This window comes from Equus caballus, chromosome 17, assembly GCF_041296265.1.
Source record: "Equus caballus isolate H_3958 breed thoroughbred chromosome 17, TB-T2T, whole genome shotgun sequence".
Classification (NCBI taxonomy): Eukaryota; Metazoa; Chordata; class Mammalia; order Perissodactyla; family Equidae; genus Equus; species Equus caballus.
In genome coordinates this window covers 92301873-92328166 of record NC_091700.1, presented here as the reverse complement: position 1 = coordinate 92328166, position 26294 = coordinate 92301873, and positions in this window count along the sequence as shown.

Genomic DNA, 26294 nt, shown 5'->3' with positions numbered 1-26294 from the left:
AGCACAGCCTGTTTAACAGAGGGCAGGAAAAATCTCACTGCCCACTCTCTCTCACAGCTTCCCCATCTGCAACAAAAACTGCTGCATCAATAACAGTATGACTGAGGGGTTATGAGGCTCTTGTGAGGCAAGTTCCCCAGAGATAGAAGTAGTTCTGAAGGAAAGTCAAAACCGCCCAGATCCCTCCCCAACCCCTGGATCACATCTGTAAATTCCAGAAGCACACTTCGTTCTCTCTGACTATTGCAGTGGAAATTATTCAGTCTTGGAAAAGTAACACATGATAAGGTCCCCTGGTCTGGATGGCAGTAATTATCTACGAAGAGCTAAAGGAGGAGTGACAAGACCTGCCCTCAAGGCTTGGTTCCCCATCGTCTCATTGACCATGGAACATCTCCGTGCTGCGACTTCCTCAGGCGACAACTGGAAATGCTGACAACTTCACTCCCCTTCATTCTGAGATGGGCCCCCAAAGTGCCCTTTGCTCTCTTCCTCCTAGTCAATCATCTCTCCTCCCTGTACGTTCCCTGGAGAAAGGTGCTCACAGAAAGTCAGATAGGGACAAGCAGTAATTTGCTATTTCAACCTTAAGGAAATCAAGCAGTGATGGGCAGAGAGCTCTCAGTATTACAGTGTTTAATCTTGGCCATCACCACTTATCAGGGAAAAAAATGAGAATACCATGCTGCGTCTACAAGTCACCAATGTTCCCTGTCACCATTGTGCAGCATTTTGTAAGAATTTTGGATTTTCCTAGCTTCAGTAATTTGGATTCCTGATTAAACGTTTTGCCTCCTAGTCTTCTCAAAATAGGCACTATAGCTTTAGATATCTAAACTTCTTAAAGCTTAGGGATTTTTTAACCCCTGTGAAAAATTGATATTGCAGTTTTCCACTTAGGAGTACCACCTGCCATTAATAGTGCCTGAATCGTCACAAAATTGAGTGCCCAGAGATGAGGAGAGAAGTTTTCTTTAAATTTGATCCTCTCTCTTTTCTTAAAAGAAAAAAAAAAAAAAGAATCAGCTTCTAACTGAGATTGCACAATGGTCCTGTCCGGATGCATGTATTCTTTTTGTCAGTGACTTGATATCTTTTAGATTATAGTGCATTAAAACACACGCACAGAGTCTAAGGGGGAAAAAATAAATATGGCATTTGTCTTGAACTCATAAAAGGGGTCATACCAAAAAGGAATTTAATAAAAATCATTACTACCTAAAAGCAATGCCAAAATTTAATTATACATTTTCAACCCTCAAAGTAAATGCTCTAACATCTAAACCCACTGAAAAGCTGCCCAGCTTTATTACTGCCATACCTCCAGTACTTTTTTTTGAAGCAGTCTCATTTAATTCTTGAATGCATGACCACCTAGCACTACAGGTAGAGAAAATTTTTCTCTTTTGCTAAAATAGCCTCTATTCTCAAAAGCCCATTGCAATCCATCAATGTGATCCTCTCGGGTAATTAGGCTCCTTTCTCCTTCCAGGCAGACATTCTGGAGGATGATCCTGGCTGAAGTACAGCGATGTCCAGGGCTGTATTCTAAGCCATTGGGTTGTCCTCAGTCCCTTTGTGCCATGGCAATTTTTCAGAAGGGAAATTAGTCCCCCTGCCAACATTTATATTTTGTATAAGCCCAGATGTCACACTTTGCTAATGTCATACTAGACTGTAATATTTTTATAACATAGTGTAGAAAACCAAAGCAGAGCCAAATAGGCACATTGCTGCCAGATGGTTGACCTTTATTTACTGATAAAAGTTTTTTTAAATCATAAAACTGAACTTACTATAAATGAGATGAGTTTTCAAGTTTACAAGTGAGCTCAATCCTCTCTCCCCATGAGAACCGGAGAGAAGATGAGCCTGTAGAAATACAGGGTGTAGAAATCCAGAAGTCTTCATGGCGCTGGGGCAGGGGGTTTTCTGTGCACAGAAACAACTGGAGTTGTCTCTCATGAAAAGAACTATGCTGCAACTTCTGCGTGCCTCTGGGTTTAAACACAGCCAGCCACCTGCCTTCAAAGCAAGGGGAGGCTGCTTCTTGTCAAACAATGGCTTGTCTCCCTCCTGTGTCTCTTGCCTGAAGAGGAGGCTGAAGTAGATTGTGTGGTTTCCCAGCTATGCCTTTAGCTTACTCCTCAAAGCCATTCCAGTACAGTAACGGAATTCCTAATTGAATGTAATCATGTTATTTTTACTTCAAAGAGAGAGCAATTATCCCTCCTTCATTTTTCCTCATAGATTTATTTCCTTTAAAAATGTTTTCTGTCCTGACTCACGTATTATTATTTCTTTGCAATTGGCTCTCTATATAGCTGGGATTTTAATGGGTCTTTTTCCCATTCTAATTTTTTCTTCCCCAAACAAATTATTCTCTCTACGTACTTATTGATATTGAACTCTGAATGCTCTATTCGTCATGACCTTGAAAACAGAAATTTGCATCTTTGTCATCAATAGCCCAATTTATTAGTTATTTGAATAACAATAAATGAGTTTGCCAACATATTTATTTCCTGTTATCATGTCCCCAGAACTTACTTTCAAATTTGTTACTTTTGTATTTGTTAACAATCTGCTTCCTCACTCACCTGAACTACATCACCTTTCTGTTTTATTATTTTCAGTTAAACAATAATCACATTTTCCCACACTTCATACATTTGTCAGGCAACTCAACTTTTTACCAAATCAAATTATAATATATTCAAAAACCCAACATTCTGTCCTGTCCAAAGATTACCCGATCCAGATATATTAAAGAATCTATCCACCACTGTATTTTCCTTCCTCATTTTCCTTCTAAACCTTGCAGTCTTATGCACTCACTTTTAATTCTTGGTAGTGCTCCCTCTACCACAAAATGATCACCCCAGCTAGCTGTCTTGAAATCCTGTCATTTAGGATGAATATATAAATGGTTGAGCATTGTGTCTCAAGAGTTTTAAGATGAAAATATCACTGGGAGGGTTAAGATATTAGGACTTTCAATCAAATAACTTGGGTTCAACTCCAAACTCTATCTCTTTCTATGCATGTGGTTGATGTTAGAGATGTCACTTCAATGTTCTATACCTCTACAAAAAGAGGAAGGCAATAACTGCATGCAATTGTCTGGATTCCTTTGAACTCCAAAGAATATATGCATAAAAGAGATTTGTAAACTAAATATCATAAAATATGCTATCAGCATCAATATGTATCATCGCTTACTCACCAGTTTTTTCCCTTAAAGAAGAGAGAGCACAGATAGTAGGATACAACTCTGGAAAGGCAGGTGGGAACAGAAGGAGAGAGGTGGAAGATAATCACAAAAGACACTGTATAAAAGAATATGCCCAGAGAGGTCACACACGCCAGGGCGTGAGCAGCAAGGGGCAGCGTGGGAGAGCCTAGCAGAACTTCCCAGGAAAGGAAGTCACAAAATAGAGAGGTAGGAGCAGTGAACACAGGTTCTCCTCTTGGAAACGGAGATGGATGAGAGAAAAGAAAATCTGAATTTTAGCCAAATGTAAAGATGAATGTAGGTAGGTATATCACTGCCCATGTGCCTGTTCACTTAAAACAGAAAAAAAAGAAGATAAGAAAAAAATATTTCCTCTATTGTGAGTATGCAGCATATAGCTCACACATCTTCCCTTTCAATCTTTTCACTACTCTTTCACGGTGATATTGAAGATAGAATACAGAACTCCTACCCATCTGTTAGTGGGAGGAGACCTTTCTGAGCAGGTACTTTGTGCCAGACAGGACCCGGGTGTGCATGGAAGACCAGAGCAGGAGATGCGTGTCATCATTCTACCCAGATCTAACCTGCGCCTCCTTGGAAATTTGTGTGTGTGCAACTAGTAACACTTGTTTAAAGCATATTTAACACTTGTTTAAAGTATATTTAAAATTAAAAATTAAAAAACCTAGCAACAATTAATTTAGCAAATCCCTTTCACCAAAAGCCCACTTGTTTTCTCTAATCAAGTATCATCTAAAATCAATTGACCAGCTACGCCCTTACAAATTGCACCAAAACCCTTCCTAGTGACTTATTTTCAACAATATTTTTTTGGTGAGATAAAGAAATAATAACAGGAACGCCAGCAGCAGTGCAACCTGGGGCAGCTGCCTGGGCGCCAGCCATTGCTCAGGTTTATCTCCCGCTGCTTGTTCTATTAGCTTAGCGCTCAAAAGTAGGCTTTTCTCATTTGGTTTTTAATCTGTTATTCAGGTAATTTCTCTTTCCCTCGTGTATCTCCAAAGACATTCTCCCGGCTCCGAGGATGGATTTCTTCTCTAAATTGCCCTCCTTTTTTCCTTCTTTTACTGCCTTCCCTCCATCTTTTTCAAATATTTCTCTCACCAAAGTGTTCTCCTCACCATTTAATCATCTGCCTTACCTTTGGGATTCTATATCCTTCTCTAAATTTCCTCCTTTCCAAAGCAAACTGCCACCCCTAAGAAACTCTTTAAGTCCCATGCCACAGTATCAACTATTTCTTTTTCTTGGTGGGGAATAATTTTTCCACAGTTCAGTTTCTTGTATATTTTCTCCTGTAAGTGAATTCTCATGGCATATGATATGGATATTATCTCTCCCTTCTACAGAAAGACTCCAAATACTTTCAGTCATATGTATTTTTTATTTTGGCAATCCCTGCTGGGCCCAGTTTTTCCTGAAATGCAGCAAAACTTCCCTCAGAACTTGTAGTGCCCAGAAACAGAGATAAGGCTCAAAGGTAGTGTCTCATGTATGTGTGTATGTGTGGTGTGGCACAGCCTTCACAAACCTCACTCTCTATCTTCCTATTTCTTTTCTTGGTAATTTTTAAGGAGAAACTTAAGCCAACCACCAGCTTAGTGGTGGGAGAAAACATTGCAGGTTCTAGTCCTAGCTGTGCCCAGAGATGTCTGTGGCCTCTTTGTTATGGTGGAATGGGAAAGGAGAATGGAAAAAAATATGCATCAATGTGACTTTCTTTCCCTTGAAGCCCAAAGAAATGAAACCAATTCAAAGCCTTGTCTCCCTCGATCACTCCCACTGACATCATTTCTGTGCTGAAGCAATTGTATGACTGCTATACCTCCGTCATTCACAGAATTAATCCATACCATGCACGAATCTCTTTAACTCTACATTTTCTCTAGTTTACCCTTCTCTGTGGTCCCCAGACAAGTCACACAGATCATTTTCAACTCATCTTTCCTAAAACTCAGAGTTCTTTGCATTACCACTTCAGTCTCTCCTTGATCTTAAACTCTGGGTCATCTAATCAGCGAACGGGACTCTCCCCCTGATTATGAATCATTTTAAATCCCTTAACCTGGGCTTTCGTTAGCTGACCACGTGTCTTCAACAAGCTATGTAAATCCTGATGAATTTCTGATTTTTCCTCTGCTTATCTCAGATATTTAGTTTTTACTTTTCATTAGTTTTAAAGATTCTCTTTATTCCCCTTTCCCCAGTCTTTCTTGTGTAATTTACCTATCCAAAGTCAACTCCTAAAGGCAAAGAGGAAGTACCGTCTTTGTGCTCTGCAGGTTTATTATTATATCTGAAGAGACAAGATATTGCCATACAGAATTAAACATGGCAGGCCCTATTACTGTAAATACCAAATGATCGAGGTAATAATCTCTACAAGGTTAAGAAGAGAGAGGCTTCATTGCAGGATGGTTATATGTGGTCAGGAAAATGCTGCCAAATATGGAAAGGGGTGCCTAAAACAGGGGAAGCTGTGCCTAAAAACAGAATGGGACTGCTTAAGCTGTGTTCAGGAATCAATTAACACACTGACCTGGCCAGGTCAGCAGGACGGGATAGTTTACAGAGGACTCCTAAGAAATACAGTGGGAAAGGCAAATTAAGTCCTGATTCTGACAAGCCAATTTGTGTAGTTGGGACTTTATTTTCGCAGGGTTAGAGAGATTTTGAAAATTTTTAGGGGAGAAGTAGCAGAATCATAGCAGCCTTTGGGATGCAAATCAAAGGTCAGAGTGAGCAGTGACTACAGGAGGAAACAGGCATCGGCTATAGAAGTCAGGTATAAAGTTAGTAAGAACAGACTTGTGAGAGTGGCCATGTGAGGAAACCAATGTAATTTCCATTAAATGGTCAAAACCTGCCTGTTGGATAATTAGTTAGTAGAGCAAGAGATAATTGCACAGATGTCGTCTCTTTTCTTTGTTTAACTTGCTTTCCCTTTCTTCAACCTCAGAAAGTAGAACAGCCACAGCTAATTTTTATTTATTAAATGATCTTAAGCACTTTGCAGTCTCTGGCAAACTTTATTTCCATATAATAATAGGCATTTATTGAACATTTAATGCCTATTATTAGTATAGAAAGTTCTGGACAAACCCATTTGGGTGCCGTTCCTTCCACACTGCCTTCTCTTCCAGGTGAATTCCTGAATGTCCTCTAAATTCTGTTCTGACTATAAGCTTTTGGAGTAAACCTCTCTCCCTTTGCTAGCACAAAGTTCACAAGTTGTTATGCGCTTCTGTGGCCCCTTGCCTCCCACCTCAAGCACTGAGGTAAGAAAGAGCACCTCTCCTAAAATCATACCTGGGTCTGCATTTATGGCGAAAGCATGGCTGCCAGTATCTCTTCAGGCACTCACAGGGAGAAGTTGCAGAATAGACCTTTTGTTCTAGTTTCTCTAGGCCAAAAGCTTTCCCTCAAATTTATGTCCCCTTATCTACACCTAAAGACATCCAGTTTCTTACTCAGTTGACATAATCTTCTGATGTCTTTTAATTATAGGCATATGTCCTCTCTAGCAAGCATTTCATTTGTAAATAATATGTAACCAGTCTTATCTTGCTGCTGCTTCATAGCATTTTGGTGATATTCAGCCAGCAGTTTTCATTTGCTTCTCCAGAAATTTCCTTCACAAATAAATTATAGTTTGCCCACTCCTAAAGCTGACATCATATGCTTTTATGCTTGGCATCTCTGACTGCTAAGATGTCTCTATGTCATCTCCATTGGCTTTCTAATCAAAGTCTTCCTGACAAAAATTACTTTATGGACCCTTACACATCTCTGTTCTAAATCTTCCTGAAGATCAATGTTTCTTTTAAAAAATAAGAGTCCTTTTTTAATCTAAGAGCCTGAATGAGTCATTCACTCTTTCTGCAGAGAATTAAACCTGTCCTACTTTCCTTATCAAGTTTGCAGTTTCCTTTCTTAAAAATTTAAAACCTTCACTACTTTTGCTATTTTTTCAACACTTTATTCTCTTACTCTGCTCTCTAAGTTTGAAATGAAGACTTTTAAATTTTGATTATAGTTTCTTTTTCCTTTCTTTATCTCACTGCTGCTGGTCTTCTCTCATGCTTCAGACTCCCCAACTTCTAGCCCCTTTCTCTTCCGTAGCGGGAACGTTTATGTAATTATGAGAAGCAGCCCCTACATCCCTCCTTTCTAGTGCCATACATTATGCACACAGTAGCCATTCTTCTTTCCAATAATCATTTTAGTCAGAGAAGGAACAGCTTTTGAAGCTACTTTACACACCATAAAAGATGCTGAAGAGTTCATGAATTTTCCCAAGATTAAAAATTAAATCAAATGTGGAGCATAATTCTCTAAGCTCAGCTCCTTGTTGCTGACTGACTATGCTATCTTGATCATGAGAGGAAAAGGGAGCAATTGCCACTGTAGCTCTCTGCAATGTCATATTCCATCTTCATTTAAATAGACATCTGCGATCATATAACTTTTCAGTAAAAGCCTAAAATTTTCTTTCAGTGTAACAGCTATTAACTTATATTTCAAATAACATAAGGAAGACTCAAGGAAAACCCAATATTGTCAGATCTATTCTCAACCATGCTCCATTCTGGGCCTGATTGTACTGTGAACGGCCATAGGAAGTTGTTTAACTCTGATAGGTCTCAATTTCCTAATTCATAAAATAAATGGGCTATATTTTCCCCAAGGTCTCTTCCAGGTCTAACTGTTTTTAATCTATGCTATAAGATAGGAATAGTCAGTGCCAACTTTCTCATCATTCTAGGTGTGTCCCCTGAGATTTCACATGCTGGGAGAATTTTATCTGCAAAATCCTAGGCATAAAAGTGTATAAGTGAAATATGGAAGGCTTATTAAACAAGTCATACCATTAAAACTGAGGTCTGACAAGTGTGGCTTCTGCTAATAAAGTGATACAGCTTCCTAATCCAGTGAGAATGCAAACCAAGACTGGTAATACAGATGTCAGGTATGTTCTGTACTATATCAATACATTTATATGTCACTTTTCACTTAAAATTACAATTTTTTGACAACCAAAATCCTTCTTACTACAATCGGAGGGAATAATCCCACAGGCTTCTCTCATTTTTTTAATTTCGTTTCTGTGGCATGGTGAGCTCAGATCGTGATAACTCTGAGTAGTTTAGTGTCTCTTCTTGTGAGTGAGACAACTTCTTTCTCCAGGAGAGAGTGAATTTCTGGAGACAAATATATCAGAATCTGAATCCTTTATGAGCACTGTGTATGACTAGATCAGTTGAACTGATGTCAGTTCAAAGCACGAGAGTTGATTCCAAGATTTAGTTTCTCTAGAAATCTTTTTAGGAAGTATTCATTAAACCAATGAAACTTTAAAGATCAATGCTTCCCTTTTCTTATGTGCATCTTAGTCACTTGGGGATGTTTACAGTGCACATCCAGATTCATTAGTTCAGGGGAAGAGACTGAGATTAGGATGACAGACTGTCTTGGTTTCCCCAGAAGCAAAGAGTTTCCTGGCACAAGGGACTTGTAGTAAGAAAACGGAAAGTACTCAGCTAACCATGACGAACTGCTCGTCCTGCATGAGATTCTGTGCCTGCGTCGAGCACCAAGTGCTGATGCTGATGTTGGTCCTCAGACCAAAGTTTGAAGAGCAAGAGTAGAGTACTGGTTTCAGAATATGTAGTCTGGGTGGCTGGCTTACAGTTTTTTTCTCTCTTGCTTGTTATTTGCAAGATCATGTGCAAGTTTTTTAACTTACCAAGCCTCAAATCCTCAACTGAAAATTAGGATACTAATACACGCTTACTTCACAGTGCTGTGAGCTTTAGAAAAGATGAAGAGGGTAAAGTCTCTGATCAATTAGGAATTCTCAACAATTGTTAGCTTTCAGTATAATCATTACCTTAATTTTTTCTCCTATAAAACATCAGTTAAATGAGTATCATTAGTGTACACAACTGTAAATGAAACTTGATTGGAAATTATCTTGATACCTGGTTGAATTGATACAAGATTTTATTTCACTTGTATTAAGTCTTTGAACAAGTGTGTCTTCAGAAAGTCAAGTGCATGGCAAAATAACAAATATATGCACAATTTTGTCCTTTAAAAACAAATGTGCAGATGGTGACAACACTTCATCTGCATCAAGTTCAATGAAGCATAATAATTGTCTCATCATTCAATACTGAGTCCATTCAAGGAAGGGAAATTCCAATTTAACTGTGTCAATTCATAAGTATAATTAAGGGAGAATAAAATCAAAATCCTACTTAGCCAATGACTAAATCAAGCAACATAGTACACTTCCTTGAAATTTATTTTTCAAAGGTAGATTTCAGGAGGTCATTCTTTCATTTGGATGTTAAAATCACATGTTATCTAAGACCACATGGTCCTGATAAAATAACACAACATGTTGTTTGGGCCTGAGATGAGAAAGGCTTTAAATAGGGACAATTGACTGAAGAAAAAGGGGCAGAAGGGAAGGGCCCTGAGGAGTAAAAACTGATGGGATTTGAACCATGACGTGGTATACAGGGGAAAGCGAAAGGCAATGCCAAGATAATAAATTTTGTATTCTAACCATTAAAAAATACAAAAAAGCGCCAAACTCTCATAAAGAGAATAATTTGAATCCAAATCAACTATTACTTAATTATATTAGTATCTTTAATCATATTTTAATTTCCTATTATAATTCACCATCTAGCTAATCTTTAGAAAAGAATTTGCATATTGAAATAAATTGGAAGCTGATGATCATTAAGGTGGGTTTCTTTTGCTCCTTCTGACTACTTCTAGGGATTTTCTACCACACAATCTATATTCGAAACTTACAGCCAGAAATCAAATTGTGAACATACTGGACATGTTTATGATTATTAAGCCATGAGATATGACCTGAGCCACTGTTTTCTTGCTCACTCCCTACACCTAGGAGCCATGACTTCGATTCATGATTTGGACGTGGCTTACCATCTAATCAATCACCAAGCCAACTGGCACAGAATAATTTATTTCATGTTAGGGCCATTTACCACCTGGGAATATGTAAATTTTCAGTCATGTTTAATATATTGTTCTTATAATAAAAAATATTAAATGATGTATTTCAACTTTCATATGACAAAAGAAAAAACTAAGGAAACCAAGACATTTGGAAGAGAGCTGGTACTAGAACTTAGTTTGTCTAACTTCTGGTCTTAGGCTGTGTTCTCTTGCACCAATATTGACAGAGAATAAAGAAGAAAAATTGCATCAATGCTTGAGCATCGATCACCTACTTTGTCATTTGTCAATGCTTTTAAAAGGAGTAAATGCTCCACCCTTGCCAAGCCCTTTGTAAATACTCATTTCATCTTTCTCCTCTATTGATTCAGTTCATATTTTTCCAAACTTCTTAACTTTACGTAAACTTTGTTGAATGATTACATATTCAAAAACATACAATTCATTAGTGTAGTACAGAGTCACCATAAAGGAAACACACACAGCTTGGGGCCCAGAGGAAGAATTAAAACATCACATCGCGTGAAGCACATTCATGAGGCAAATGAGATATATAAACATCTCACATCATAGTCCAGCATCTTGAATGTGGCCATGAATTGGTTGCTGATTTGAATATTTAATTTTGTAGATTCCTGTGTGTTCAGGCTTTTGCAATCTACGGTGGGAGTATTCCCTAAGCAACAGACTTCCTTGAATAAATAAAGTGAGTTACATAACTGTGTCCTCCTTCTGTGTCCTATAATCTTCAACAAGCCCTGGGCCACCTACAGTAAGAAACCTCATGTCTTACAGAGCTACTTTAAAAAATCTCTAAGCTTCCAAAACAGTTTCATCTGACCCTTATTTGAAAGCCCACCATCTTCCCTCTTACCCCTATACCCAAGTGATTTTCAACCATCTCCCAGGCGCCTAAGTAAGATAAGTTGCACATGTGCACATACAAAATTATGTGTCCTTTATCAAAAGCTGGCTTGGGCGGGGGAACTCTCTGGCTGTTATCTGCAGATGTTTTACTTGAACAGATATTATAAATGGAGTTTAATTGTGCTTTCAGATGTAAAACACCCACCAAGGAATAGCCCTAATAGACGTGTAGAAACTCAATAAAATAAATCAATAGCATATGTCCTGGAAGAATATTGCACTTTCTAACACTTTTATCAATATTGACATTTGACCTACAAAATTTGTCATTTACTGATTTTTAGGAATTTGCTGATACAAGTGCAACTACATATAAGAAAACATATTAAGGAGAACTTTATTCTCCAAGGCTCTTGCCAACATTTTCCTGACACGTCACCATGTTATCACCTTTCTCTTGTTAATACAGCTCTTGTTGCAGGAAATAATAATCATTCTTTGTGTCAGATCCGCATCCTCCTCTGAATCTCAAATATCCACATCGTTCAGTCACGAGGTCAGTATATTAGTTCACTGTCTGCAAGTCTATGTACCAGAGGCACACAACCCACAGGATGAAATCTGAGTTCTCTGTAAAGCACAGCACAATGAGATGTAGCCAAATAGTTCTGTAGGTCAAGTTCACAGCAGCCCCGAGAATGCAGTGAGTGACTGGGAGAGGTATGATGAGCTCACTCATCAGCGTTTGGTCCCAGCAGAATCAATCCGACGTTGACACTTTCGTCCTTCCTAATGCTGCATTTGTGTAGCTTTTGCTGAAGTATACAGATGCTAAATATTATTGTCAGTTACTTATGACATAGGAGAAAACCAAAATTTTATTTTTGAGAAACAGCAAAAATGCTGAAAAGACTAACAAAGCTAAGAAACAAGATGACAGGGTAACCTAAAAACTGAAGATTTGCGGGGAAATTTTGCTAAAAAAGAAGGTGTTGGATAAAATTACAGTGTTGTGGTTTGGCGGTGCAAATAGTCAAACATGACAAATTCAAGACAAAGATCCTAATATATTAAAAAAACAGATGGGAAACAGAGAGTTAATGATTGTAATTTGGGGTTTAAGTGGGTGCTATACAGAGGAAAAGAAACTAATATTTATTGAAGATTTACCAGGTGCCAGGTCTTTGCAACCTGCAAGAGAAACATTCTCAACCCCATTTCCCACTGAGGAAACCGAGGTTCAGAAAGGTGAATTAATGTCTCAAGGCCACTCAACTCCTAATTGAGAGTCAAACCCAGGCCTGCCTCATTCTAGAGCCTTCACCATTTTCCACCATGCCATCTGCTTATCTCCTGTATTGTCTTACTGACCAAATCTCTGAAATATTAAAGTCAGGATCTCGTGCCCCTTATATGCGCTTTTTCAAATTTGCACTAGTCTATGTTCTATGGCCGTGTTCCTTGCCAATCAGGCTCTCACAATTTCCATTTTTTTTTTTTTTAAAGATTTTTTTTTTTATTTTTTCCTTTTTCTCCCTAAAGCCCCCCGGTACATAGTTGTGCATTCTTCGTTGTGGGTTCCTCTAGTTGTGGCATGTGGGACGCTGCCTCAGCGTGGTCTGACGAGCAGTGCCATGTCCGCGCCCAGGATTCGAACCGACGAAACACTGGGCTGCCTGCAGCAGAGCGCGCGAACTTAACCACTCGGCCACGGGGCCAGCCCCACAATTTCCATTTTCTAAACCATGCTGCCCTCTTTTTAAAGACTCAGCTTATGTTCTCTGAGAGTGGGAAAGTGACAAGTATCGAGGGAATGAAGCAAGCTGTAGGAGACACACAAAAGCAGAGCGCTAAGCAAGATTTTGGGGGGAAACATATGGAGTGATAAACTTTTTAAGCAAGAGATGGATAGCGACAAAATTTAGCATTGTGGTTACCTCTAGGGAAAGGCAGAAAGATACGATCAGGGATGAAAACTTAGGTAGATATAATGTAATTTTGTATTGTTTTAGGGCTTAACTGGGTAGAGATCGGAAAGGCATATAATCTATTATTGAGCTTTGTAAATAATATATACCTTCCTATACTACTTTATGGTTTCATATATTACATTAAAAATAAACAAGGAATCTGTTCAAGCCCAGAGCAGCAGGGCAGGACAGGCGGTCTCACACAACTAAGGGTCCTAGGGAAGGCCCTGCTGCCCTGCTCCCTCTGAACCAAGTCAAGGCACAAGCGATCCTACTGCTGGTCCAAAGTCATGCTTGGTGGCTGATTCCTGAGAGTGGAATCTGTACCTCTCGTGAGGGAATAGCACACCATGAAGCGACTCTGACTTTCCTATCAGTCATCGCAGTTGGGGGGCTCCCATTTGGAGAAATGGTGAAATGCCTCTCCCCGACCTTCGTCCTCCTCTGCTCTCTTCTCTCTGGCAGGAAAAGGACATCTTTACAATCAGTCAGTCAAGGTAGGAATGCCAACATATTTGATTGGATCTTTGTCAATATGATGCTGAAAAGGAAAAATTGTTGTTTTACTCTACCAGCTAGCAACATTTTAAAAATAAAATAAAACAAACAATACTCTCTCCCTTAAAGCCAGAATGCGTTATATTCTCCCCTCCGTCTGGGAAGTTGAAAAGTTGCATGCCTTTCCCTTTCAGCATGTACAGCTGTTGTAATGTTGCACTTATTTGTCTGAATGTTTGGCTAATGTCTACCTCCCTCAGGAGACTATTAAGTTTTATGAGGGCAGGCTCCGTCAGTTCAGCATGGGTTCCCAACACCAAGCACACATCCTAGGACAATTTAGGTGCTCGGGAGTGAGTGACTGAGTGAATACATAAGTAAACAAAGATTTTAGGATAGGAAATCTGCATCTGATATGTCCACTGCTGTTGCTTCATAAGGTTAAGATAAGAAATACGTTAATAAGCACAACTGTCAATGTACAGGGAATTGAGTCATTAAATCAAGGCATTAGTTAAATAACACATCCTCTAACCCACTCTCCTGGTTATACCCCACACAATGGGGCATTACCAATATGATATGACCTCATAGGCATATGAAGAGCATTCATTTTCATGGTATGTTGACTGATATCATATAACTGAAGATAGTTTCTAGATAGTAATGTGTAGAAAAATTATTAGTATGTACCTACAACTTATACACCTACCCTCTTTAAAAAAGAATAGGTCGATTGTAGGAAAATGAATCACAAAAGATATATATGTCATAAATATATGTATGCATATATAATCTAAGTTTTTTCAGAAAAGCAATTTAGTTTTAATTGTTTAATGTAACTACACCTTATCAATAAGTATTTTTCATGTACTTTGCACAGGTATGAAAGCATTAGTTATATACTTATTAGTTATATACTTGACTGCCATATTTTGTTTTTAAATATCTATATATAATGGGAAGAGATTACTGCATGATTGTGAAAACAAATTTGTTCTGAATATCAGTAAAAAAGATGACCATTTAATAGGAATTGGATACAATATCTAATTATTATCCACGTCTAATAGAGAGAGAGCAAGGACAAGTGGATTTAACAATTAAACATTATGATGGAGATTTAACAGGAATTTGTAAAATTCAACTTGGAATTCAAGCTAGTCTATATGATATACTTTCTCGGCAAAGATTTTAAAGATTGAACAGATGTCCACATCAGTAGGGTGGTTTGAACATAGCCCTGTATAAAAGAGGTGTGATTGTTAGTTTTTGTGTGAGTTTGGCTTAAGCTATCGTGCCAAATAGTTTGGTCAAACCACGGTCTAGATGTTGCTGTGTGAGCCAACATCCATGCCAATCTTTCTCTAATTTGTATGTGGGTCTCAACCTCAGCATGGCCTTCAAGGAGTAGTGTAGGTCCACACTGGGGAACCAAACCCTGGCTGCTGAAGTGGAGCACCCAGAACTTAACGACCAGGCCACAGGACTGGGCCCCCTGTAAGTAGCATTTAAATCAATACATGTTGAGTAAAGCAGATTACCCTCAATCATGTAAGCAGCCTCATCCAATCAGTTGGAGGCCTTAAGAAAAAGACTGAGGTTCCCGGATGTAGAAGGAATTCTTCTCAAGATTGCAATAGAAATGGCCTGCCTGAGTTTCCAGTCTGCTGCCCTGAGGAATTTTGACTCGCCAGTCCCCACAATCTTGTGAGCCAATTCCTTAAATTTCTCTTTCTCTGCAGAATGCAGACTGACAGAACCAGCATAAGGAGTTGCCTCTATTCATTCTTGATGAAACAACATAATAATCAAACCAAAATGTGGAAATTTCACCAAAACAGATATTTAAGCTTTGAATTTTCAAGGCCCAAGCTTAACTGGTATCAGTACTGGCCAGGCTAATGTTTTTACAAGACTGATTGAGACCAGACACTAGAAAGCCTGGACATATATGTCTTGTGACACACTCCACTCTTTTCTTGTAAGATGGCACATGTGACTGCCCACCCATACATTGCTGGTGGCAGCTTCTGTGCAGGGAGGAGACAGAAAAAAAAATGGAGTATGTGATGCATCTGCAATACTTATGCAGGTCATATGGTATAAATGAATAAAGAGTTATGTAAAGGTGAAAACAAAAGGGTGACTCCCTGGATTCCTCCTGTATCACCACACACAACATTTAGCATTGTGTAAATAATTTACGTGCAAAGGAGAATATCCCATATAAGGACTTCACAGGGTCAATCTTCACAGAATTCATTTTATTGTTTTCATCAGTACTAAGGGCCTTGATCCAGGATAAGAATCCTACTCATGAATTCCCTGATGTCGCTTAATTGCAGTGCCGTGGGGTGGGCTTTGTAGTCATTAAGAATCTACGGCACCTTCAGGAACAAAGGAGAATTTATTTTTATTAGGCAATCAAGTGAAAGTTTTGTTTCTCAAAGCCAGACATACCAACAGTAATGAAGCAAAACTGAAATAAAAACTAAAAGTAAAAGCTTTTAGCAGAAGAACCAAGACATCACTTAGTATTAAGCAAAGCAAGGAGAGAATTGGAATGGCCAAATGATTAAGGGGAGATAAGAGACAGTTCAGCTGAGAATTTCCATTTTCATTTTTATCACTTTGTTTTTCTGTAAAAGGAAAAGAGATGGGACTAAGAATTGGGAAATTATTAAGAGAACCACTGATCTAGATCGTTGGAGTGAAGAGGCATTGATTTTCTTCTTTGGCTAATTACACTGCTACTTTTTACTACTGAGAGGAGGTACATCTTCTCTTGGAATGATGAGTGATGTTCAAGGACACAGATGCTGTAACGACCTCACAGGCTGAAGAAGTTCCCATAGTTTCAGATGGAGTCAATAATGACCAGGTCCACGACACCAAAGCAAGAGCCACCCAACTTTCATTCACAAAACCGAGCAGTTCGATGAGCTCTCCCCAAAGAAATCTCCAAATATTCTACCACTAGTCATTATTTTACTTGTTTTGCCTAAGATCCTAGCTTTCTAATCATTGTAAATTAAGGCAGAAAAGTGTTATTTACTTGAGTTTAAAAGTGCAACCAGAGTTACTCTCAAATGTGACTCATCATATGTGATAATAATAAAAACTAAAATCAAAGTACATGAGCGATAAGTACTACACATAAGTGCTACTGAGACAGCTCCCAAGTCAATTTAGTGTTTATAGAAGAATTCTTGTACCACATCGCTCATGACATGATGACAGACAAAGGCGCTTTCGTGATCTATAGGCTATCCTTGATAGATGAATGTGCACTGATGAATCACTATGGATCCGAATGGTCACTGGGAGAGTTAGAACCCATAAATCATGCTTTCTTGAGAGTCACGTCAATTTTTGTTTCTCTGTTTTATATATCTAAAAATGATAAAATAATTTCTTTCTTCTACTTAAATTCAGAGATATCTGTAACAGGAAGGAAAAAACACTACGAAAGAAAAAGAAAGAAAGAAAGGAAGAAGGGAGGGAGGTTGATGGGATGGGAGGGGAAGAAGAAAAGGAAGGAACAAACGAATGAAAAAATGAAGGAAGGAAGTAAGGAAGGGAGAAAAGAAGAAGGGAAAGGAAAAACCGCCATGCCTCTATGGAAGAAGACACATTCAGAAGCCAAAGGCTTGTTTGTGGAGGGCAACAGTCATGAGCCTTTCTGATAGAGAAATGAAGGGCCTCACTGGGCATAGCTTGGAAGGGACTGGCGGAAGCAAAACCAATTAAATGTCTTTGCATAATAAAGTGTTCAGGTATCTATTCTGCATAACAAATCACCCAAAACAATGGCTGAAAAATTAATAATCATTTATTTCACTTAAAAGGAGACAAGGAAAGTGATCCAGAAAAAGAAGTGAGAAAAACAGGACTTCCCATTGATTGTGGGTGTGGGCACGGCTCATCAAACTGTCGCGCTTGGGTGCCAAAAGGAAGGATGATGACAGAAGACTGTGGGGTGGGAGATCTCATGCAACAACATGACTTCTGCTATGTAGTAAGAGAAGTTTCAAAAAGGTTAATGTTGGTTGGGGGCTTAGAGCGGCTATATTCCCCCTTGCAATTGGACTTCTGCCTTTGGTCATTATTTGGCAGCTCCAAGTGCAACACAGAATTTTTTTCTCTCATATAAATAATATTTTAAATTGTGGCTAGTTATAGCAGAAAGAACGTAATTGGAATTCTAATATATGCATTTTTTTTAAATAAGTTTTTCTGAATATAAAAGCAGCAGATGAAGATTTGCACTGAAGAAAGACTTTGTTGGGCTCACACATTCCCTCTCTCTCTCCCTCTCTCTCTCTCTCTCTTGCTCTCTCTCTCTCTGTGTATTTGAAGAATTTGAGGAGACATTTCTTCCTTCAGGCTTGTGAAACTGGACAGATTGTGATATGATTTTGGGATTTCTGATGGGAACATTTTAACGTCATCTGCAAATAAACTTTTACTTTCTTATGTAGGAAATGAGTTTTAAATTAGAAATTAATTGCAAACCTGCCAGATTAGCATTTCCATACAACTTGCCCTTGTGGCAGACACAGAAAAGGTTCATTTGAAAAGGAATGACACTGCCACTGCATTCAAGATGGCTGATTGAAAAAAGTGTTTTTTTGCTTCTCCAACTCAAATTCAATTCAATGACAGAAAAAAATATGTATAAAAAATGAACACAAAAGTAAATTCATGAGAATAATGAAAAAACAAGGAACATTCTACCAGCAGACCACAAATGTAAACAGTTTTTGAAAGGCATAAAGCAAATGGAAACAGAATGATAGTGATACTTGAGTCAACTGAAGCATCTACAAGCCATGGAGGTAACAGAGATGATGTAAAAAAAATTTTTTTAATGGAAAAAGAGATTTTCTGAGCATAACTTTGGAATAATCCCCCAAACAAGATAAGGAAGCAGTGAGAGGTAGTGGATCATAAGCAATGAAATGGTAGTTAATTAAGGGGTGCAACAGATGAGCCAATATCACCAGTCTGTACCAATGACTCTAATTTTTCTCTAAATAGTACACTGGATCCGATGTATGAAGGACCTTACTGCCATCTGCAGGGGTGGAACCACTCTCTCCAGAAAAAACAATGAGGCAACTCCACTTGGTCACAAGCCCCACAAATCCCCTGAGTAATCACAAGAAAGAAGCTTCGGTAATCCAAAGCTGCTTTGACTGCCAGGCAAATGTCATTATAATTTAGTCTGAGGAAATACACTTCCAGTTATTAATGTTGCCTAAACCAGATTCAGATTCAAAATGTGATCAAAACAAGAAAACAAAACATTGCAAAACTCAACATATTCAGATCTAAAAATTATAATGTAAGGAACAGAAGAAAACTTCGATATGATTATAATTAATATCCTGAGAGATTTCATAGGGCATAAAAGGCACTGAAAAGAAGTTGCAATGGTAAGAAAAAATTCAGAGCTCTTGGTAATGTAATATATAAATGACAGAATACAAACTTAGTAGATGGACATAACAGCAACTCAGACAGCGCTGATGATTAAACACTGACGTAGGAGCAGGATCGTAGGATAAAGAGATGCAAAGTATGAGAGAAAAATAAAGAAGCATAAGAGAAAGATTTTTTTAAATGTCTAACATACATCTAAGGGGAGGCTCAGAGAAGAGAATAAAAACAGAGAAGGAATACCCAAACATAGAAAAGAAGAGGAAGATGTCTGAGAGCTATTGAAACGCCCAAGCCTTACGATGTCCCAGGACACACTGAGTGAAAGAGAATTGATTTGAAAACATGCCCCCTCCACACACACACACATATTCCATATTTAAACACATGCTGGTAAATTGCCAAAGCTTTAAAGAGAAAAAAAATACCTTTAAAATTTTCCAAATAGCCAAGACAATCAGATAAGAAAAAGAAGTGAGACATCTAGATTGGAAAAATTAAATAAAACTGTGTATATTTTCAGATTACATGACTTTGTATAGAAAATTCTAATGAATCCACAAAATACTATTAGAGCTGATAAATAAGTTCAGCAAAGATACAGGATACAAACTCTATACACAAAAATCAATTACCTTTATGCACAATAACAATGAACAATCTGAAATGAAATTAAGAAAACAATTTCATTTACAGTATCATTTAAAAAATGTAGGAGTACATTTAACAAAAGTGGGGCATGACTTGTACACTGAAAACTAAATAAATGGAAAGGCATCCCATATTCATGGATTGGAAGACTTATTATTGTTAAAATGGTAATAGTCTCCAAATAGCCCTGCAGATTCATGCAATCCCTATCAAATTCATAGTTACCTTTTTTTGCATAAATTGGCAAGCTGATTTTAAAATTCATGTAAAGATTCAAGGGATCTAGAATAGCTAAAACAATCTTGGAAAAGAAGTATGAAGTTGGAGGAATCACACTGGTTTCAAAACCTACCACAAAATTATGGCAATAAAGACTGTATGGTGCTGGCATAAGAACGAAATTTAGAATCCAGAAATACATCCTGACACTTATGGTCAATTGATTTTTCCATAAAGGTGCCAAGGCAATGGAAAAAGATCTGTCTTTTTAATACATGGTTTTGAGACAACCAGATAAACACATACAGAAGAGTGAAGTTGGATCCCTATATCACACCATATATAACAATTCACCAGAAATAGATCAAAGATCTCAACATAAGAGCTAAAATTATAAAACTCTTAGAAGAAAATATGGAGGTAAATCTGTGACCTTAGATTTGTCCATGATTTCTTAAATACGACAACAAAAGCACAAACAAAAAGAGGAAAAATACATAAACTGGACCTAATCAAAATAAAAAGCATTCGCGCATCAAAGGACGTTGTCAATAAAGTGAAAATATAACTCATAGAATGGGATAAAATATTTGAAAATCGTATATCTTCTAAGTATCTAGTATCCAAAATATACAAAGAACTCTTACAACTCAATAATAAAAAGACTAATAACCCAATTAAAAATGGGCAAAGGATTTCAATAGATAATTCAGATATAAAAATGGCCAATAAGCACCTGAAAAGATGCTCAGAGTCCTCGTTCATTAAGGAAATGAAAAGCAAATCCACAATGGAATACCATTTCACACACATTAGGATCACTATAATCAAAATAACAGATAGTAACAAATGTTAGTAAGAATGCAGAGAGCTGGAATCTGCATATATTGCTGTCGGGAATGTAAGATGGTACCGGAGCCTTGGAAAACAGTTTGGCGGTCCTTCAAAAAGTTAAACATAAAGTTGCCGTCTGCCTCAGTGACTCTATTCCTAGGTATATACTCAAGAGAATTGAAAACATATCTCTACACAAAATTTATACACAAAAGTTTATAGCAGAATTATTCATAATAGTCAAAAAGTATAAACAACTTAAATGTCCATCAAGTAATGAACGGATAAACAAGATATGGTACATCCATACAATAGCATATTATTTAGCCACAAAAAAGAATGAAGCACTGACACTTGCTACAGCATAGATGAACCTTGAAAACATTATGCTAAAAGAAAGAAGCCAGACAAAAACAGCCACATATCCTGTATTTCCACTACATGACATGACCAAAACAGGCAAATCTATAGAGACAGAAAGTATATTAGTGGTTTACACGGGCTGGAGGGAGAGGGAAATGGAGTGACTACTAATGGGTGCAGGATTTCTTTTTGGCAGGATGAAAATATTCTGGAAATAGAGAGTGATAAAGGTTACATAACCTTCTGAATATATTACATATTCTAAAATGATTCTAAAAAGATTTATATATAATATTTAAATTATGTATACTAAATATACTAAAAACACAAAATTGTACACTTTATAAGGAATTTATGGTATGCAAATTATATCTCACTTTTTAAAAATTTTAAACTTTCCTACTTGAAAAAGAATCATACCTACAAAAGAACAAGAATCCAAGTGACGGTAAACTTCTCATCAGCAACGTGAATACTAGAAGAAAATATAACAATATTTTCAAGCTTCTGAGGAAAAAAATATTTTGAGCAAAAAATTCTATACCCATCCAAACCAGGATTCAATGGTGACAATATTAAAACAGTTTTTGTATCTGCAAGGACTAGGAAATTTTACACCCACAATCATTCCCAGAAAGAACACTCCAGCAAAACAAAAAAAGTAAAATCAAAAAAGAGGAACGTACTATAACAAGAAAAAGTTATGAGCAATGTAGTGAGGAATATATATGTTTGCATATAAATATGTCCTGAAGCTCCAAAAAATTTTTTTAAAATCCTGAGAAAGAAAAGATGTGATGGGGAGAGGAAAAGGTAACATTTTAAAACTGAATGCTATGTTATTTAAATGAAATATGAGAAGTAGCAGAAAGATCTTAAGATGAGGGGAAATCACACTGATTAATTCTAGATACCTATCCATACAAGTATTTAAATGGGAAGTACGAGCGGCCTCTCCAAAGGATGATGTAGTAATCCAAAGCAGACTGATTCTTCCTCTAAAAAGTTAGAGAAGCTGCATAAAATTTTTTAAAACTCTGACACCATCAGAGAGTTTTAAGGGTAGGCAGGATTCAAGGGGCCAAGATCCAGGAGTGTAGAAAATTTCTGCTGAGGAGCTAAGAATCTGGGAAGAATGATCAATTTCCAGATGCTGAGGAAATAAAATTGAGTTTATGACCAACCAAAGTAGAGGGGACCTGGAAAACATTCCAGAGTTTCAACTAAAATTCCTAAAGCATTAAAGACAACAAGAAATAGAGATATTAAATAGCAGATTTTAAAAAGATTGAAAACTAGCCTTAGAGACCAGCCCCGTGGCTGACTTAGGGGCCAATGCCGTGGCTGAGTGGTTAAGTTCCCAGGCTCTGCTTCCGTGGCCCAGCATTTCACCAGTTCGGATCCTGGCCGCAGACACAGTACTGCTCATCAGGCCATGCTGAGGCTGTGTCCCAAAAAGCACAAAAAAAGGCACTCACAACTAGAATATACAACTACGTAGTGGGGGGCTTTGGGCAGAAGAAGAAGAAAAAAAAAAAGAATATTGGGAACAGTTGTTAGCTCAGGTGCCAATGTTTAAAAAAAATAACAATAAACTTTAAAAATTAAAAGAGAAAACTAGACTTAAATCAGCTCAATCCAGCATGTAATTAAAGCAACTTTCTCCTACTTTTTCCTGCCTATCAGAAGCTAAAGGAAATCATTTCTGGAGTAGGATAACAGTATCTTTGTAACAGTAACAGTAACTTTGACAATTTTTTAAATACATGACTTACACCAATAATAAATATTATTAACTAAGTCAGAACCAAGAGAAAAAATAAGCATTAGAAATATACCCACATGTTGTCCAGATATTGGAGTCCTCAGACATGAACTTTAAAATCACTGTGATTAATACATTCAGTAAGATAAAAAGGAAAATAGAGGAGTTCACCAGGAACTAAAATATTTAAGAAGAGATCAATAAAATTCCAGTACTGAAAATACAAGAACTGAAACTAAGAATTCAATATTAAGAGTTCATTAGAAATGGATAAAAGGTAGATTGACAATTTGAATCGTAGGTCAAAGGCTTATGACTAAAGAGATAAAAGGATATAAAAGTCAGAAAAGAAGCTTAGCAACAAAGGAGACCTACTTTAAAGGTCATGGGACCTGCTTTAAAGGTCTAAATAATGATAATTAGAGTCTCAAAAGGAGAAAAGAGACAGATATGGGCCAGAAGCAATATTTGAAGAGATAATGAACGAAAATTTTTCAAAACTTATGGGAGACATCAACTCATAGATTCAAGAAATGCAGCAAATCTCAAGCAGGGTAAACATAAAGAAAACCACACTTAGACATTTCATAGCAAATATTTAAAAATCAAAGACAAAAAGAAACGTTAAGAGAAGCAAGAACACAAAAAAGCATTATCTTCAATGGAGGGAAAAAAATGCTGAAACCTGAGTTCTTCACAAGAAAAAAAAGAGGGGATAATCCAGAAGAAAATAGAATAATTTATTTGAAGTTCAGTAAAACATAAATACCTACCTTGACTCATATACCTTTGAAAATAGCTATCAAAAATAAGGGTTATAAATAAACATTGCAAACAAAATTGAGAAAATTCATTCCCAGCAGGTCACATTAAAAGACATACTAAAAAAAATTTTCATGCAAAGGAATATGACCTCAGAGAGAAGCATAAAAATGAAGGAAAAAATAAAGATCAATAGAAAATCAAAGAGTAAAGACATGAAAAATTAATATGAATATTGATTATATAAAATAATAATTTGGGGTTTTTTTGAAATAAAATACATGACTGAAACAACAACAAATGGAGCGGTTAAGTAGATTTAAACTGTTGTAAGTTTCTTTCATTGTTTTGGAAGAGGCAAATATACTAATTTATATTAGACATTAATGGTCAAGATTATGAACTAGATTAATGTTGTCAGTTCTAGGGTAACCACCAAAAAATAGTCAAAGAATGTGTAACTAATTATGTACTAGAAAAAAAATGAAATGAAAAGGAAGAAATCTTGTTTAATCTAAAAGGTGGCAAGAAGAGGAACAAAAATGAATAGAGAACGTGAGAAAAACAGAAATTAAATAGTAAAATGGTATTAAATACAATTATATCAAGAACATTAAATTTTTTAGATTAAAAGTATGAAAAGATTATCAGACTGGATACAAAACAAACTTCAAATATACACTGCACACAGAAAACAAGCCTTAAATTTAAGGACACATAAATTTTTAAGTAGAAGGATGAGAAAATATGTGCCATGAAAGGTTAACCCAAACAAAGCTGGTGAAGCCATGCTAATATCAAATTAGATTTTAAGGCAAGAAACATTACTAAAAATAAAGAGGAACAAATAACAGTAATAAAAATGTCACTTATCTAGGAATAAACAAAACGTCTAAATGCCCATGCAGCTAATAACTTCAGTTTAAGGTATTTGGAGTAATGTTTGAAAGTAAAAGAAAAAACAGAGAAATCCATTATCATTGTAGGATATTTTAACATACTTCTCTAACTACTAACAAACCAAACAAAAATCAATTCCATAAGACTATAAAATACTTAAACAGTGTGATGAATTCAGTCAACTTGGAACACCACACACAACGAGTGCATTCTACACATCATTTCCAGGGGCAGATGAAACATATACCAAAATTAAACATTTGCAAGGCCATAAACCTGGTCTCAACAAAAAACTGAAATCACACATGGAATACATTTGGACCATAGTAGAATTAAGCTGGGAATCAATAATAACAACAAAAGTAGAAAAAAACTAAATACATTAGTAATCAGGCAATCTGTTTCAAATAACCGATGAGCCAAATAGGAAATGTCAATACAGTTACAAAAAAATTTTTAAACTGAATGACCCTGAAAGAACATAAGTCATAAGAGGAAGGCAGATAAAACTCAATCTTAGACATTTATAGTGTCGACAAAAATAATCCATAACCAATCTATAAATGAAAATTTGGGTGAGTTTGTTCTGAGCTAAAATCTGAGGACCATGGCCCGGGGCCTTTCTTCCTGAAGCAAGAAAGGGCACCAAAGAAGTGAGGTGTACAGCGTGGTTATATACCCCCAAAGAGGATGTTTCACATATGATTGAAATGTCCCTCCCACAATAGTCACAAGATTGCCCTGTCAGCACAGCGCTTGTTGGACACAGCAGGTAGTGGGTCTGCTATCTCGGCGGAAGTAGCAGGAGGCAAGTCTATTGTCTCGAGCTGGGTGGTCACAGATGAGCACAGCAATCATTTCCTAGCCTAAGGAAAGATGCTTAATCCTTAAGGAAATGCCAACATTGGGAGGGGGAGGGAAGTTGCACCTTTATCTCAAGGGCCTTTGTTCTTGCCATAGGGAATATCTAAAGCAAATATACAATGCATGCTCCATGGCCACAGTCAGGCCCTTTTGGAAAAACAAGGTCAGGCCAAATTAGGTTTACACAAAATGGCTTCCTCATATACTCCAATATATGCTATTGCTTGCCATTTTTATTTGTCAATAGATTTAAATGAATATAATAGAAAAAGTATCTTTCCCTTCTTAGGATCTGTTGATTTGCACAAAGTGACTAATTTTATAAAAAAGAGAAATCTTTTCCCTCAACTCTATCTGGTCTTTTTAGTCTTCATCTGGTTGAGGGAGGTGGGGGTGACACCTGGAGAAGAGAGTATTATTACTTAGAAAATAGATTTTGTTTTTTTTTTAATCTGCAGAGGATTTTTGCTTTGCCACTGATTATTCTCATTTTTGTCATTATGACAATTGGAAAGCAGTCTTGTTTGTCTGTTATAGTTTGTGAGTTTTTCATTTGTCTTTTGGGAGTTAGCTTTCTTTACTAACAGCCAGGCCTGCTGAGACAGTGGATCTGGGAACACTGCTTCAGCCCCACTTGTTAAAGTGACTGGCCATGCAGATCCAACCCCGCGCCCCCAGGACGGAATACCCAGTGGAGGGGAAGCATTCTTCCATTCTCGCGGTCCTCGTAACAGAATTTCAGAAGAAAAACTCCTAACCTTATTCCTCTCAAACAGTCTTCTCTCAGGCATGGTGTAAGACTTCACCCTTGTCTTGGCACCACAAAAGTGTGTCTCCACGTGAAGAGGGAGCTCCTTTTGAATGTCAAGGTCAGACAGAGTGCAGCCAGCTCCCAGGG